We start from the raw sequence: 12,974 nt of genomic DNA, 5'->3' as shown, positions 1-12,974 counted from the left end.
TGAAAAACTGAAACCATTTCCTCTAAGATCAGGAAAAAGACAAGGTTGCCCACTCTCACCACTATTATTCAAAATAATTTTGGAAGTTTTAGCCACAGCAATCATAGAAGAAAAAGAAATAAAAGGAATCTGAATCAGAATAGAAGAAGTAAAGCTGTCACTGTTTGCAGATGACATGATACTATACATAGAGAATCCTAAAGATGCTACCAGAAAACTACTAGAGCTAATCAATGAATTTGGTAAGGTAGCAGGATACAAAATTAATGCACAGAAATCTCTGGCATTCCTGTACACCAATGATGAAAAATCTGAAAGAGAAATTAAGGAAACAATCCCATTTACCATTGCAACACAAAGAATAAAATATCTAGGAATAAACATACCTAAGGAGACAAAAGACCTGTATGCAGAAAACTATAAGACACTGATGAAAGAAATGAAAGATGATATAAACAGATGGAGAGAGATACCATGTTCTTGGATTGGAAGAATCAATATTGTGAAAATAACTATACTACCCAAAGCAATCTACAGATTCAATGCAATCCCTATCAAACTACCAGTGGCATTTTTCACAGAGGTAGAACAAAAAATTTCACAATTTGTATGGAAACACAGAAGACCCCAAATGGCCAAAGCAATCTTGAGAAAGAAAAACGGAGCTGGAGGAATCAGGCTCCCTGACTTTAGAGTATACTGCAAAGCTACAGTTATCAAGACACTATGGTCCTGGCACAAAAACAGAAGTATAGATCAATGGACAGGAGAGATAGCCCAGAGATAAACCCACACATATATGATCACCTTATTTTTGATAAAGGAGGCAAGAGTATACAATGGATAAAAGACAGCCAAAAAAACACTCTATGACATAAATCAGAGCAAGATCCTTTTTGACCCACTTCCTAGAGAAATGGAATAAAAACAAATATAAACAAATGGGACCTAATGAAACTTAAAATCTTTTGCACAGCAAAGGAAACCATAAGCAAGATGAAAAGACAACCCTCAGAATGGGAGAAAATACTTGCAAATGAAGCAACTGATAAAGGACTAATCTCCACAATTTACAAGCAGCTCATGCAGCTCAGTATCAAAAAAACAAAAAACCCAATCCAAAAATGGGCAGAAGACCTAAATAGACATTTCTCCAAAGAAGATATATAGATTGCCAACAAACACATGAAAGGATGCTCAACATCACTAATCATCAGAGAAATGCAAATCAGAACTACAATGATGTATCACCTGACACCAGTCAATGGCCATCATCAAAAAATCTACAGAAAGTAAATGCTGGACAGGATGTGGAGCAAAGGGAACCCTCTTGCACTGTTGGTGGGAATGTAAATTGACACAGCCACTATGGAGAACAGTATGGAGGTTCTTTCAAAAACTAAAAATAGAATTACCATACAACACAGCAATCCCAGTACTGGGCATATACTCTGAGAAAACCATAATTCAAAAAGAGTCATGTAGCACAATGGTCATTGCAGCCCTATTTACAATAGCCAGGACATGGAAGCAACCTAAGTGTCCATCGACAGATGAATGGATACAGAGGATGTGGCATGTATATACAATGGAATATTACTCAGCCATAAAAAGTAACAAAATTGAGTTATTTGTAGTGAGGTGGATGGACCGAGAGTCTGTCATACATAGTGAAGGAAGTCAGAAAGAGAAAAATAAATACTGTATGCTAACACATATATATGAATCTAAAAAAAAAAAGGTTATGAAGAACCTAGGGGCAGGACAGGAATAAAGATGCAGAAGTAGAGAATGGACTTGAGGATATGGGGAAGGGGAAGGGTAAGCTGGGAGGAAGTGAGAGAGTGGCATGGACTTATATATACTACTAAATGTAAAATAGATAGCTAGTGGGAAGCAGCTGCATAGCACACGGAGATCAGCTCGGTACTTTGTGACCCCCTAGAGGGATGGGATAGGGAGGGTGGAAGGGAGATGAAAGAGGGAGGGGATATGGGGATATATGTATACGTATAGCTGGTTCACTTTGTTATACAGCAGAAACGAACACAGCAGTGTAAAACAATTGTACGCCAATAAAGATGTTAAGAAAAAAAAAGTACCTTAGCATTCATTGTAGACCATAGGCATTAAATTTTAGATTTCATTTTAAAATTAATGAAATTTAAAATTTTAATCTTGCAATAATCACCTTGACTTTAGTTATCAATTTCTACCCGTTTATGGGATTGTTTTGGGTGCTGAAAAATAAACACAAAGGAAATGTAATCCATAGAGGCATAAGAGATGAATAAAAGTAAATAGATCTTTAATTAAGCCATCAATTTCATTGAATTTGGTAGAATATCAATACATTAATTTGTTAAAATATAGATCATACTGAGATAAATTTAGAGCAGAGGTTAGTAAACTGCAGCCTGTGAGTCAAATTCAGCGTGACAACTGTTTGTACAATTGCAAGCTAAGGATAATTTTTACCTTTAAAAATAGCTCAGAAAATTTACAAGAAGAATATTTTGACATAAAAATTTTATGATACTCCAATTTCAGTGTTAATAAATAAAGGTTTGGGCCTCCCTGGTGGCGCAGTGGTTGAGAGTCCGCCTGCCGATGCAGGGGATACGGGTTCGTGCCCCGGTCTGGGAGGATCCCATATGCCGCGGAGCGGCTGGGCCCGTGAGCCATGGCCGCTGGGCCTGCGCATCTGGAGCCTGTGCTCCGCAACGGGGGAGGCCACAACAGTGAGAGGCCCGCATACAGCAAAAAGAAAATAAATAAATAAATAAATAAATAAATAAATAAATAAATAAATAAAGGTTTATTGGAACACAGGTGCTTCGTTCAGTTATGTACAGTCTGTGGCTGCTTTTATGCTACATTGACAGTTAATAGTTGTGACAGAGACAGGCAAAGCCTAAAATATGTACTATATCTAGCTCTTCATAGAAAAAAGATTGCCAACCCTTGATTCAGAGTACAGAAGGGAAGACAATTGCTATTTAAGATGATCTATGTAATACACTTAAAACAGAAAAAACACAGAGAAAAGCATTCAATAAATATTAGTTCCTTTCCCATCCTTTTCTCCATTCTTTTTCATGTTTTTTTGTATAGTCATTTGAGGAGAATTCAGAATATTCAGAGCACATTCTTATTGTTGAACTCAGATACATTTACTTATTAGGTTTACTTGTTAAGATAGTTTTATATATTTGAATTTGCATTAGAACCACATTTTTTTTGTTTAACATCTTAAGTGTACATTAATTGAAGTGTTCTAAGACAGTTGTAAATTTATAAAATGATTGTAGTAAGCATTTAATAGCAGTATTACATAAAGGTGGCATCTTTAGTTCACAGAATTTCCTTTTCATTAAAATTTTCTATCTTTGAAATGCCAGGTCTTTGAAGCAAATAGGGAAAATCAACCTTGTCTTGTATCTGTTTAATATTTCGAATTGTGGTATGGTGATCAGGTTAGTTGAATATCTTGTCAGTAATGCAAATTAAGTCTAAATAAAATTGCTCAACAAGAAAGCATAACAGAATAAATATATAAAATAATAATCTTCCAGATACTGTAAATCAGAAACTCTGTGTTTTAACTCTTTTGTATTCTCCTTTGAATAGAACAAAACCGCTTCAATTTGTATAATGTAACTGGCAGTCAGTTTAAAAATTTTAAGTTGAATTGAGCATCCTTTTTTGACAAAATATTTGATCTAGTTTTCCATTTTGACACAATTTATTCCAATTTTTACATATTTAAATTTCATAGAAAATTATATTACTATAAACTGTAAGACCAGGGGCTTGGAATTCTGATTCTCATCATTACCTTGTAATTAAAAATAATTCCTGTCCTGGCAATCATGTAACTTTTTTCTCTTCTTAAACATTTCATTTTTTCCTTTTTGCATATATCCTGGTTTTTGGGAATTGAACTCATCATTAGATACCTTGAGATGCACATTTCTTTTAAGGTAGTTTGAAAAATAATATCTAAAATATCATCCAAGTGTGAAGGTGTAAAGGAAACAAACTTCTCTGCATTTGCATTGTAATGGAAAAAATAAACTCTCCCCCCGGTATTGCCAAAAGTATTATTTCCTCTAGAACACCAGTTTTAAATACTGCAGGGGAGTACCTCTATGCTGATAGAAGACAAGCATAACTCATCAAGAAGTTAAGAATAAAACTTATTGCATATATAAAATATATATTATAAATATATACATAAGTGCATATGAATATATATATACATATGTACCAGCTTTTATGCCACAGGTGGTAAGATACATAAAGTCAATCTGCTTCACAATATTATATAAATTTTTCCTTAGTGTGGGGATGAGAATATGGTATAGCTATCTCTAAGGATGATGAGAAGGAAAGCATTTCTTTGTTTGCAGAAAGAGTACTAGAGGGGATGTGGTCAAGAGACAGACCTTTAATCATGTCTCGGGTCCTCCATGTGAACAGAAGAGAACATTAATGTTGAATATTGGTATAGTTATAAGTCCTGATTTGTCCAGCCTGAAACCTTGAGACAGGCATTTGTTGTCATTAATGAATTTTTTCTTTTCATGTTTGCCCTTTGTGAAAAGATGTAAGGGATCTCATCATGTCTTTTTACCGAGTGTGACTTTGACCACTATTTTTCTTATTACTTTGAGGTTTGAGACAGATCTAACTAGATTTCTCAGATGCAGCTAAGATTTTGTGCTAAGTCGTTTGTTACTGGCACTGGGTGAGAAGAGATACTAGATATTCCTTAGCTATGAGAGAATAACTGAACAGCCTCAGGAATGTGAAGATTTTACAGTGGTCTCATAAAAGTTAATGTTGATATTTATTTATAACAAGATATATATTTTTTAGTTAAAGCAATTACAATTAACCATAATAACAAATGACAAAGAAAGACAAAGAAAATTTCTGCAAATGGAAACTGTCTCTTTTTAAAAATAACAGTATTTTTCAAAGATTTAATTGATTACCAAATCTGATGGTTGACACTCTCATTCTTCTGAGAGAACTTCTTCTGTCTCCCTGAGATTATTCTCACTCATGAACGTTCATATTTGGACCAAGTAGGTCAGATCTGTTCTTTCTCTTAAAAATAACTTCTTGGTACAAAAATGCTCTCTCTGCACCATTAAACTTTCTTTCTTATTCTTTATAGTCTCAGCCTAGTGCCTTTTCTTTCCTAGTCAACTTTTCTTTCTACAAGACTGGCTCTTGCATTTCACAATATAGCCTCATGTTCCTAAGGCCATGCCATCATTTTTCCCTATAAATTTCACAAAAATTAATACAGCTTAACAGAAACTGGATTTTCACAAAAATGAATATGTACTTACTGAGTATAAAATAGTTTTAGTTGATCCTCATAGAAAGAAAATACTATTGATATATTTAAAGCAATTTAATGTTTTGAAATAATATTTAAAAATCTACTTTAATGATTACTCTTATTAATTTTTGAAATCGAGGGTATCATTAAGTGTCATATTTTCTAAGATAAACCAGTAAATGACCTTCCCCTCCATCAACTGCCCAATTATTTAATTACAGACTTTATTTTTAAAAAAATAATTATTCTTAGTTTCTTTTGTATGTTTTATTAAGAGCAACAATCCTTTTGAAAATGGAAATCTTTATTTTCTGTTTTTCATTTGTAAGTTAAGATGGCTTTTCTTTTTAGTTGCCTCATTTTTATATCTTAAAGTCACATATTAACCACAGGTGGCTAAGTATGAAATATAATCCAAAAGAACACTCCAGGTTCTCATTTTCTGGAGACTGGAGTATGATATTTATTTCTTCTGCAGCTTCCATCAAAACACTGATTATTTATAGCTTACATTTCTATACTACTTCAAAAGCAAGTTCCCATAGAAATCCTTTGAGATATATTATTATTTGGTCCAATTTATAGATGAGGAGACAGATTCAGGCACTTTGCCGATAATGTCAGTGCCCCACCCATATCCCTTTGGCATTTCTCATTTCTGTGCATGCCAGATTGCTTTCAAATTGACAATAAATGTGACCTTTTGCATTTCCAGCAACCGCAATCAGAGGGACACACAAAGTGTCTGATTTATCATAATGGAATTCCACATGGCATTCCTTGGATCAAGGGAAGCACTCACAGGGTTAGAGGTTCAACAATGAACATATGACCTAGGGACCCATTCTACCATTATATGCATCACCCAGAAACTGCTGGCCTGATGGAATGCTGTGTAATTTAGTTCTTAAAGGTATGGTTATGAAGCCAGCTGGGGATGAAGCTTTGAGGAGGTGAGGTGCCGCTTTCAAGAGGTCTTATATACTTGAATTGCTTGCCATTTTATGGCTCTGTGTCCCTGATGATAGAAAAGGTACCAGTCAGAGTGGCTATTCTTAACATCAGTTTGATTGGGGGAATTTATGATTCCTCCTTCCACAACTTTAAACTCTGCTGGATTAGAGGTCTTGGGTCCCAGAATGGGAAGTAAGTCTTTTGCCAACAGACATGGTAAGTGTTCCATTAGATCTTAGCTAGGACTATCATCTAGTAATTTCATGCTTCTCATAATAGTAGACAAGCAGGCAAAGAAACACATTACCATACTGGCAGGATAACTGACCCTGATTATCAAGAGGAGATAGAGTTGCTGGTATCTAATGGGGGAAAGAAAGAGCCTGTCTGCAGCCCAGAGGATTCAGTGAGGTGCCTCTTGGTTCTTCCATGCCTGATAACTTTGAATGCACACTGCAGCAGCCACTTCTGACAAGGGTACAAGAACCAGGATGCAGATCCCTCAGGGATGAGAGGCTGGGGAACCTTAACAGGCAAGCAACTGAGAGAAGCTGAAGCGCTGGTTGAGGAGGAAGAAAAAGCTAGCATGAGTGATAAAGAAAGGACATATCAATTATGGTCTCATAGTCAGCTGAAGCAGTGAGGACTGTAGCTTATTCCACTAACATTCCTAAGGTAATTTTACAAAAGAAATTGTGAATTGGTGGCAGGATGGAAGGACCTTCATGAGGTATGAGTGAATCTGAGTGGTGCAAGGGGAGGAATGTAGCAAGACACTACAAGTGTCCTACTCATAGCCCCTTGATATTTACTATTTCCATGTACCCTGTAAAATCTTCCAACTGATAGGATTTGTGACTCTTTGAGTGCTTATTCTGATCAATAGATCCTTCTCTGTCTGTTCTAAGGGCAGACTAGAATTAATACCTCCTCTCCTCACAAAAGAACTCCTCAACCAATGTCTGATAGAAATTGCTATTTGAATATCCCGTCTCCTTCATCCTGGAGGGGGATAACTTCTAGGGTATCTCCTATACAGTCTCTTAGAGTTCCCAGCAGGATTAAGTTCCAGTTTCTCACAATGGGGCATAATACATCTGTTACTGACTTCTTGCCTTTTTCTATCTCACTTTGCTACTCAATAACTCATGTTTCTTGGAGTCATCGTCCATGTCAGCTAATTGTACTTAAATATTTATATTAGGGTCTGCTTCTGGAGAACCCAAACTAAGACAGCAAGTGACTTGTTAAATGTCATTCAGCCAGTGATAGTGCAGAGTTCAGTTCTAGGTCTTCTAACTCTTAGACTAATGTTCTTTTCACTACTGTATTCCAGAAGTGCTCTGTATACACTAGTAATTTCATGCTTCTCATAATAGTAGACAATATATTGATTATATATTGATTATATATTGATTAATTCTAGACCTGTATGTAGAAAGGTTACATTAAATACATCATAGAGGTAGGAGTATTGTCAGAAAATATCTCTGTAAGCTTTTCTGTGCAGGAGATGGTCAAGTAATATGGATTTGAACTTTGTAAAAAGAAAATACAATAAGCTACTCACCATATTCATAGTTTTTCTCACTCCTGTGCCCACTTTAAAGGAGGGAGAATTCTATTCTTCAGTAATGGGTCAGTTCATGGGCTCTCCTTTGTTGTATAGAGTTTGGCTGATGTGCTGATTTTTGTGAGAGAAGCAGATTCACTACACCTCTTTCATCTGCACTTTGGAATGTTCGATAAGTGGAGATCTTGGGTTTCTGGGGAAGACATGGTGGATGAAGTGATGGCATGAGTATGAAGGAGGGAAATGGGAAAGTAGTGTGTAGACCAAGGGAGTTGCATTCATGAGCTAAAGAAGGAGTGATTTTTAGCCATTAACATAAGAGAGAAAATATGGAAAGAGAGAAAATATAGGTTGAATTTTTGTGAGGATCTCTGCCTGTGTGGAGAGTATTGAGAGTGGCAATGATGGCTATAAAGGATTTTAATGATCTTTTACTCTGCCTTTTGGGCTTTCTTAAGGCAAGAATGCAGATTTGAAATAATTTTTATTTACTTTTGTTTGTTTGACTATGTTTCTTTGATTGTGACACCCTGCCAGACTAGATCACAGCAGACCCCTATAATTTCCAGGTTAGAAGTAATTACAAGTACTAAAGCAAATGCAGTTCGAATAGCTTTCCTATCAAATGTAGTTTGTGGACCCTCTTTTACCTGTGTGAGAGGCTTGTATTTCTGATGAGGCAGCATGACTGTCCCTGGGATGAGGGGTAAAGGAAGAGCAAAGAGTGAGGAAAGCAAACCACGTTTAATTTACAGGAAATATTAGGAGTAAAGGGCCCAGGACTCCTAAAACAATTTTCACTGCTTCCAATTTTCAGTCTGCAGCTAAAAGCTCTGGTGGTTCAGGTGTTGGAGGAGTCAGGGGAAAGCAACAGGTGAGCATTTGTTCAGGCTACTGTGGTCCTCGTGGAAGAGGAAAGCCACAGCGGGTGCCCACCAGGTGATGCTTGCCTGTGACGAGCTCTCAGCGGTGGTCCTCAGCTCAAGCCAAGCCCGTGTCAGTGTCTAGGTGCCCTGCAAATGGGGACTTTCAAAGACAGGAGTGATAGTGAGAAGATGAGTTAGTGTGGAAAAGAGAAACAAAAGAAGGGAGAGGAAAAGGAAAGCAAACTCACCTTGTTGGCTTAGATGTTTTTTTAAAATAAGGACTAGTGTGGGGAGGAGCTTGAGAGTAAGCTTGAAAGATGTTCAGGCTCTAAGAGGATGCTGCTGGCAGTGCCTTCGAGGGAAGAATCACAGTGAAGGCTTGCCACAGGGGGCTGAGAAGAGTTGTTTAACCAGGGAGCGCTGATCAGAAACTCAGTTGGATTGAACACAAGAGACATGTTTGAGATAATTAAAATCCTTGTTAATAGTGAATTTTCTGTAAGCTTCATATTGGTGGGGAAAAAAATGGATCAGACTTTGGAGGATACATGAGGGAAGAGAGGCCAGGACTTCAGAATGATTTTAGTGATTCCTCTGAATAAGCCAAGAATAAAGAATATCACTCAATAAAGTAAAGATCAGAAAAGGTGTGGCTAAGAGACACTGTGACTTTGATAGAGGTAAAAATATAGAAGCTATAACAAGTGGAAATAGAGAATAGGAAAGAAATAGAGTTGAAAATACAGTCAGAATGGCAGTAGGGCAAGAGAGAAATTCAAAGGATGTCTTGAGTCAACTGACACACATGTATTTCACAAAATTACAGTGAGAACATACTATAGAGTAGGGTAGCATTGGAATTCTGATTGGCAGAGAAAGATTTAAAGGAATAGCTGAGGGGAATGAAGTCATCTGGGAGGTGGAGGACAAGAGAAAAATTATTGTTTGGTAGAAGCTAGAAAAATAAAGATGGCAATGAGAGAAACCAAAGTTAAGATTTTAGTTCTCTTAAAATATTTGAAAGACCAGAGCAGAGACTCTGTCTTCTCTAGAGAGCAGGGAAAGCCAACCACTGAGGTAAATATAAACAGAGGATTCACAGAGGGTGGCCATCTTTCCATCATTACATTGCCTCATCTGCCCTATGCTAGGCTTCAGAAAGGTGGCATAGAGCCAAGGAAACAAGCAAATAAAAAAAATTAGCAACTCCCTGCTCCCCAAAGTGAAGAAACCAATAGGAGAATTGGAAGGTAACTCGAATTGCAAGAGATATTTGTTAGATCCCACAATAAAAACTGAGTCAATATTAAATTATGCATTTATGTGCCAGTAATTTATTACTTTAGAGCATGAAGGAATTACATAGCAGTGTCCCAAATGACTATTTTTTGGACTGTATGAGAGGTGGGGATGTGGGGATACAAGAAGAATAAATGAGAATTATTTTAAGTTCTAACTTCACACATGAAGATATATTTTCTACCAAATCTCATTTATTGCTACAACATATTGAAAACACAATGATTTTGAGCCTTCAGAAAAAGTTGCAGATTTAACATATTCAGATTAGAAAGACAGAACTGTTGCATTTTGGAGTCATTTTGGATTAACACATTCAAAGCATGGATTTATTTCTAATTTAATTTTTAAACTATTACCATTATGCTTTCCTACTAGTCAATACTTAGGGACCTTCCAAAAAAGGAATATCATATCCATTTGGTCAATGTGTTCTTTGTACTTGTAATCGCATTTCTTCTTCACTCCAGTTCTTCTTCTAATGGAGTAAGTGTACATTGTATGCCTCCCCTATCCATTAAAATTCCTTCTTGAAAAGACAGAGCTGGGGGCTTCCCTGGTGGCGCAGTGGTTGGGAGTCCGCCTGCCAATGCAGGGGACACGGGTTCAAGCCCTGGTCTGGGAGGATCCCACATGCCGCGGAGCGGCTGGGCCCGTGAGCCATGGCCGCTGAGCCTGCGCGTCCGGAGCCTGTGCTCCGCAACGGGAGAGGCCACAACGGTGAGAGGCCCGTGTTCCGCAAGAAAAAAAAAAAAAAAAAAAAGACAGAGCTGAAGATTGAGGAAACTCCTTGCCATGTAAATATATCAGCATTATGATTTAATGCCCCTTCACTCCAAGTTCTCTGCCCAGGTAACATGAAAGCATGATGATGGCTTAACTGGGCATTGTGGCATCTGAGGCAAAGAAAAATGGATATTTTGAGATATATTTCATAGTTGGAAATAATAGGCAGGACTTAACTAGATTAAATTGGGGGAGGGGAGGAAAGAGGAGTCAAGGGTAAAGCTATGTGTTTAGCTTGAATAACAGGAAAGATGATGGTGCCATTTACTGAGATGGGAAGGATTGGAAGAACTGAGGGGGTTATATTAAGAGGTTGATTTAGAACATGTCAAGTAGATGCCTATTGGATATCTAGGTAGAAATACAAGATATATAAGGGAGGAGCTTGGTGATAGAGTTAAGATTTTGGAAGTCAATTGAAAAGCAGCAATTCTGTTTAGGGAGCTGGAGGAGATTACAGATGGAGAAACTAAATTCAGAAAGATTAAGATCAAATCTCTCAGGACTGAGCCCCAAGGTTCTCCAATATTTAGATGTTGGAAAAGAGGATGATCCAGCAAAGGAGATAGAGGGTAGAATAAAAGGAAAGCCAAGATTGTGTGGCAACATGGAAGTGGAGGGGAAAATATTTTAAGAAAAAGTGAGTGCTCTGTGAATGCTGTTAAGAGGCCAAGGCAGAGAAGACCAGAAAGAGGGGCTTGGATTTGACCAGATGATGGTTTATTGGTTACCATACAAAGAAAACTTCTGATTCAATCGTGAAGGAAGCCAGAATGATTGAAGAATGAATGGAAGTTGAGGAAATGAAGAGGAGAGCAGATTTTTGAGAAGTTTTTCTGTTAAGGGGGATCAGAGGTGGAGTATCAGGAGGATTTAGGATTGAGGGAGAAGGTTTACTTTTTAAGGAGAGTACATCTTAGAACATGTCAAGAGCAGACGGGAATGACATGGTTGAGATGGAATCAGTAATGCAGGAGGGAAAGAGGTGACCATGGAGTAAAAGCCTCCGAGAAGGTGAATGGAAGCAGGATCTGGAGCACCAGTGGAGGGTGGGCAAGTCATGGCTTCCACTATAACGGAGGAGGAGGCGAAGAATAAGGGTAAGGGTAAGGATACAGTTAGAGTCATTGATTTCGTGGTGAGAAGACAAAGGAGTTCCTATTGGGGCAAAGAAGAAGGAATCTGCATGTTACAAAATCTGGAAGAGGTTCCATGCAGGGCCAAGGCAAATGTTATCACCTTGATTACACTGGCCAAGTGAGGTGCCATTTCCTCAGGGAAGAGGGGGTGTTCTGGAACTGACGTTTACACCTTAGAATAAACTTTATGTAGTTTCCTTATGGAGAGTTGATTTAGTCATTGCCAACAAATCCTTATATTATTGCCAGAAAATCTTTAAATAAAGAACTCTTCTAAGTGTTATTAAAAATAGATGCAGGGATCTGAAGGACCCCATCTTTCCACTGGAGTCACAGTTCTGGTGCCTGGTGTGGAGGACGAAGGAAGTTGACTTGCCTCAAGGAGCTGAGTTACATTTTATATGTGAAATAATATTAAAATAATGAGAAGGTGGAGAAGGAGAACAGCTTAAGACCTACTACATACTGGCTCTGCGTGGAGCACTGTATAGACATCGTGATCCTATTTAATTCTCATAACAGATATTATGGGATACTACTTTCTTTTCACATTTGAGGAAACTATGGCTTAGAGAGAGAAGTGTATAGCTAGGGTTTGACCTTAGACCAGTATGATTCCAGAAGCAGCAAATTGTGTGTATGTGTGCGTGTATGTGTATGTGCACATGTGTTCACAAACTGAGCAGCTTCACAAATGTTGCCAGGTTTGAGACTTACAGAGCAGAACGTTTACAGCTTTTACAGTCTCATTTCTCTAGAGTCCAGACCCAAAACAGGAAGAAGTAGACAACAAATAAAGTAGGAGTTCAAGTAAAAAGGAACCAAAAAAGTAATATAATATTGCAGAATTTAGAACTGAAAACTGGGAGAAAAAGTTTGATCCTATTTTTGTCCAAGAAATAGATCGACTAACAGGGAAATAGATAGATAGGTATAGATATGGCCTATAGACATAGATATAGTTACTGATTCTTAGAACTACAGAATTTCTAGCACTAGCA

Source organism: Mesoplodon densirostris, chromosome 12 (assembly GCF_025265405.1).
Source record: "Mesoplodon densirostris isolate mMesDen1 chromosome 12, mMesDen1 primary haplotype, whole genome shotgun sequence".
Classification (NCBI taxonomy): Eukaryota; Metazoa; Chordata; class Mammalia; order Artiodactyla; family Ziphiidae; genus Mesoplodon; species Mesoplodon densirostris.
This window is presented reverse-complemented; position numbering follows the sequence as displayed.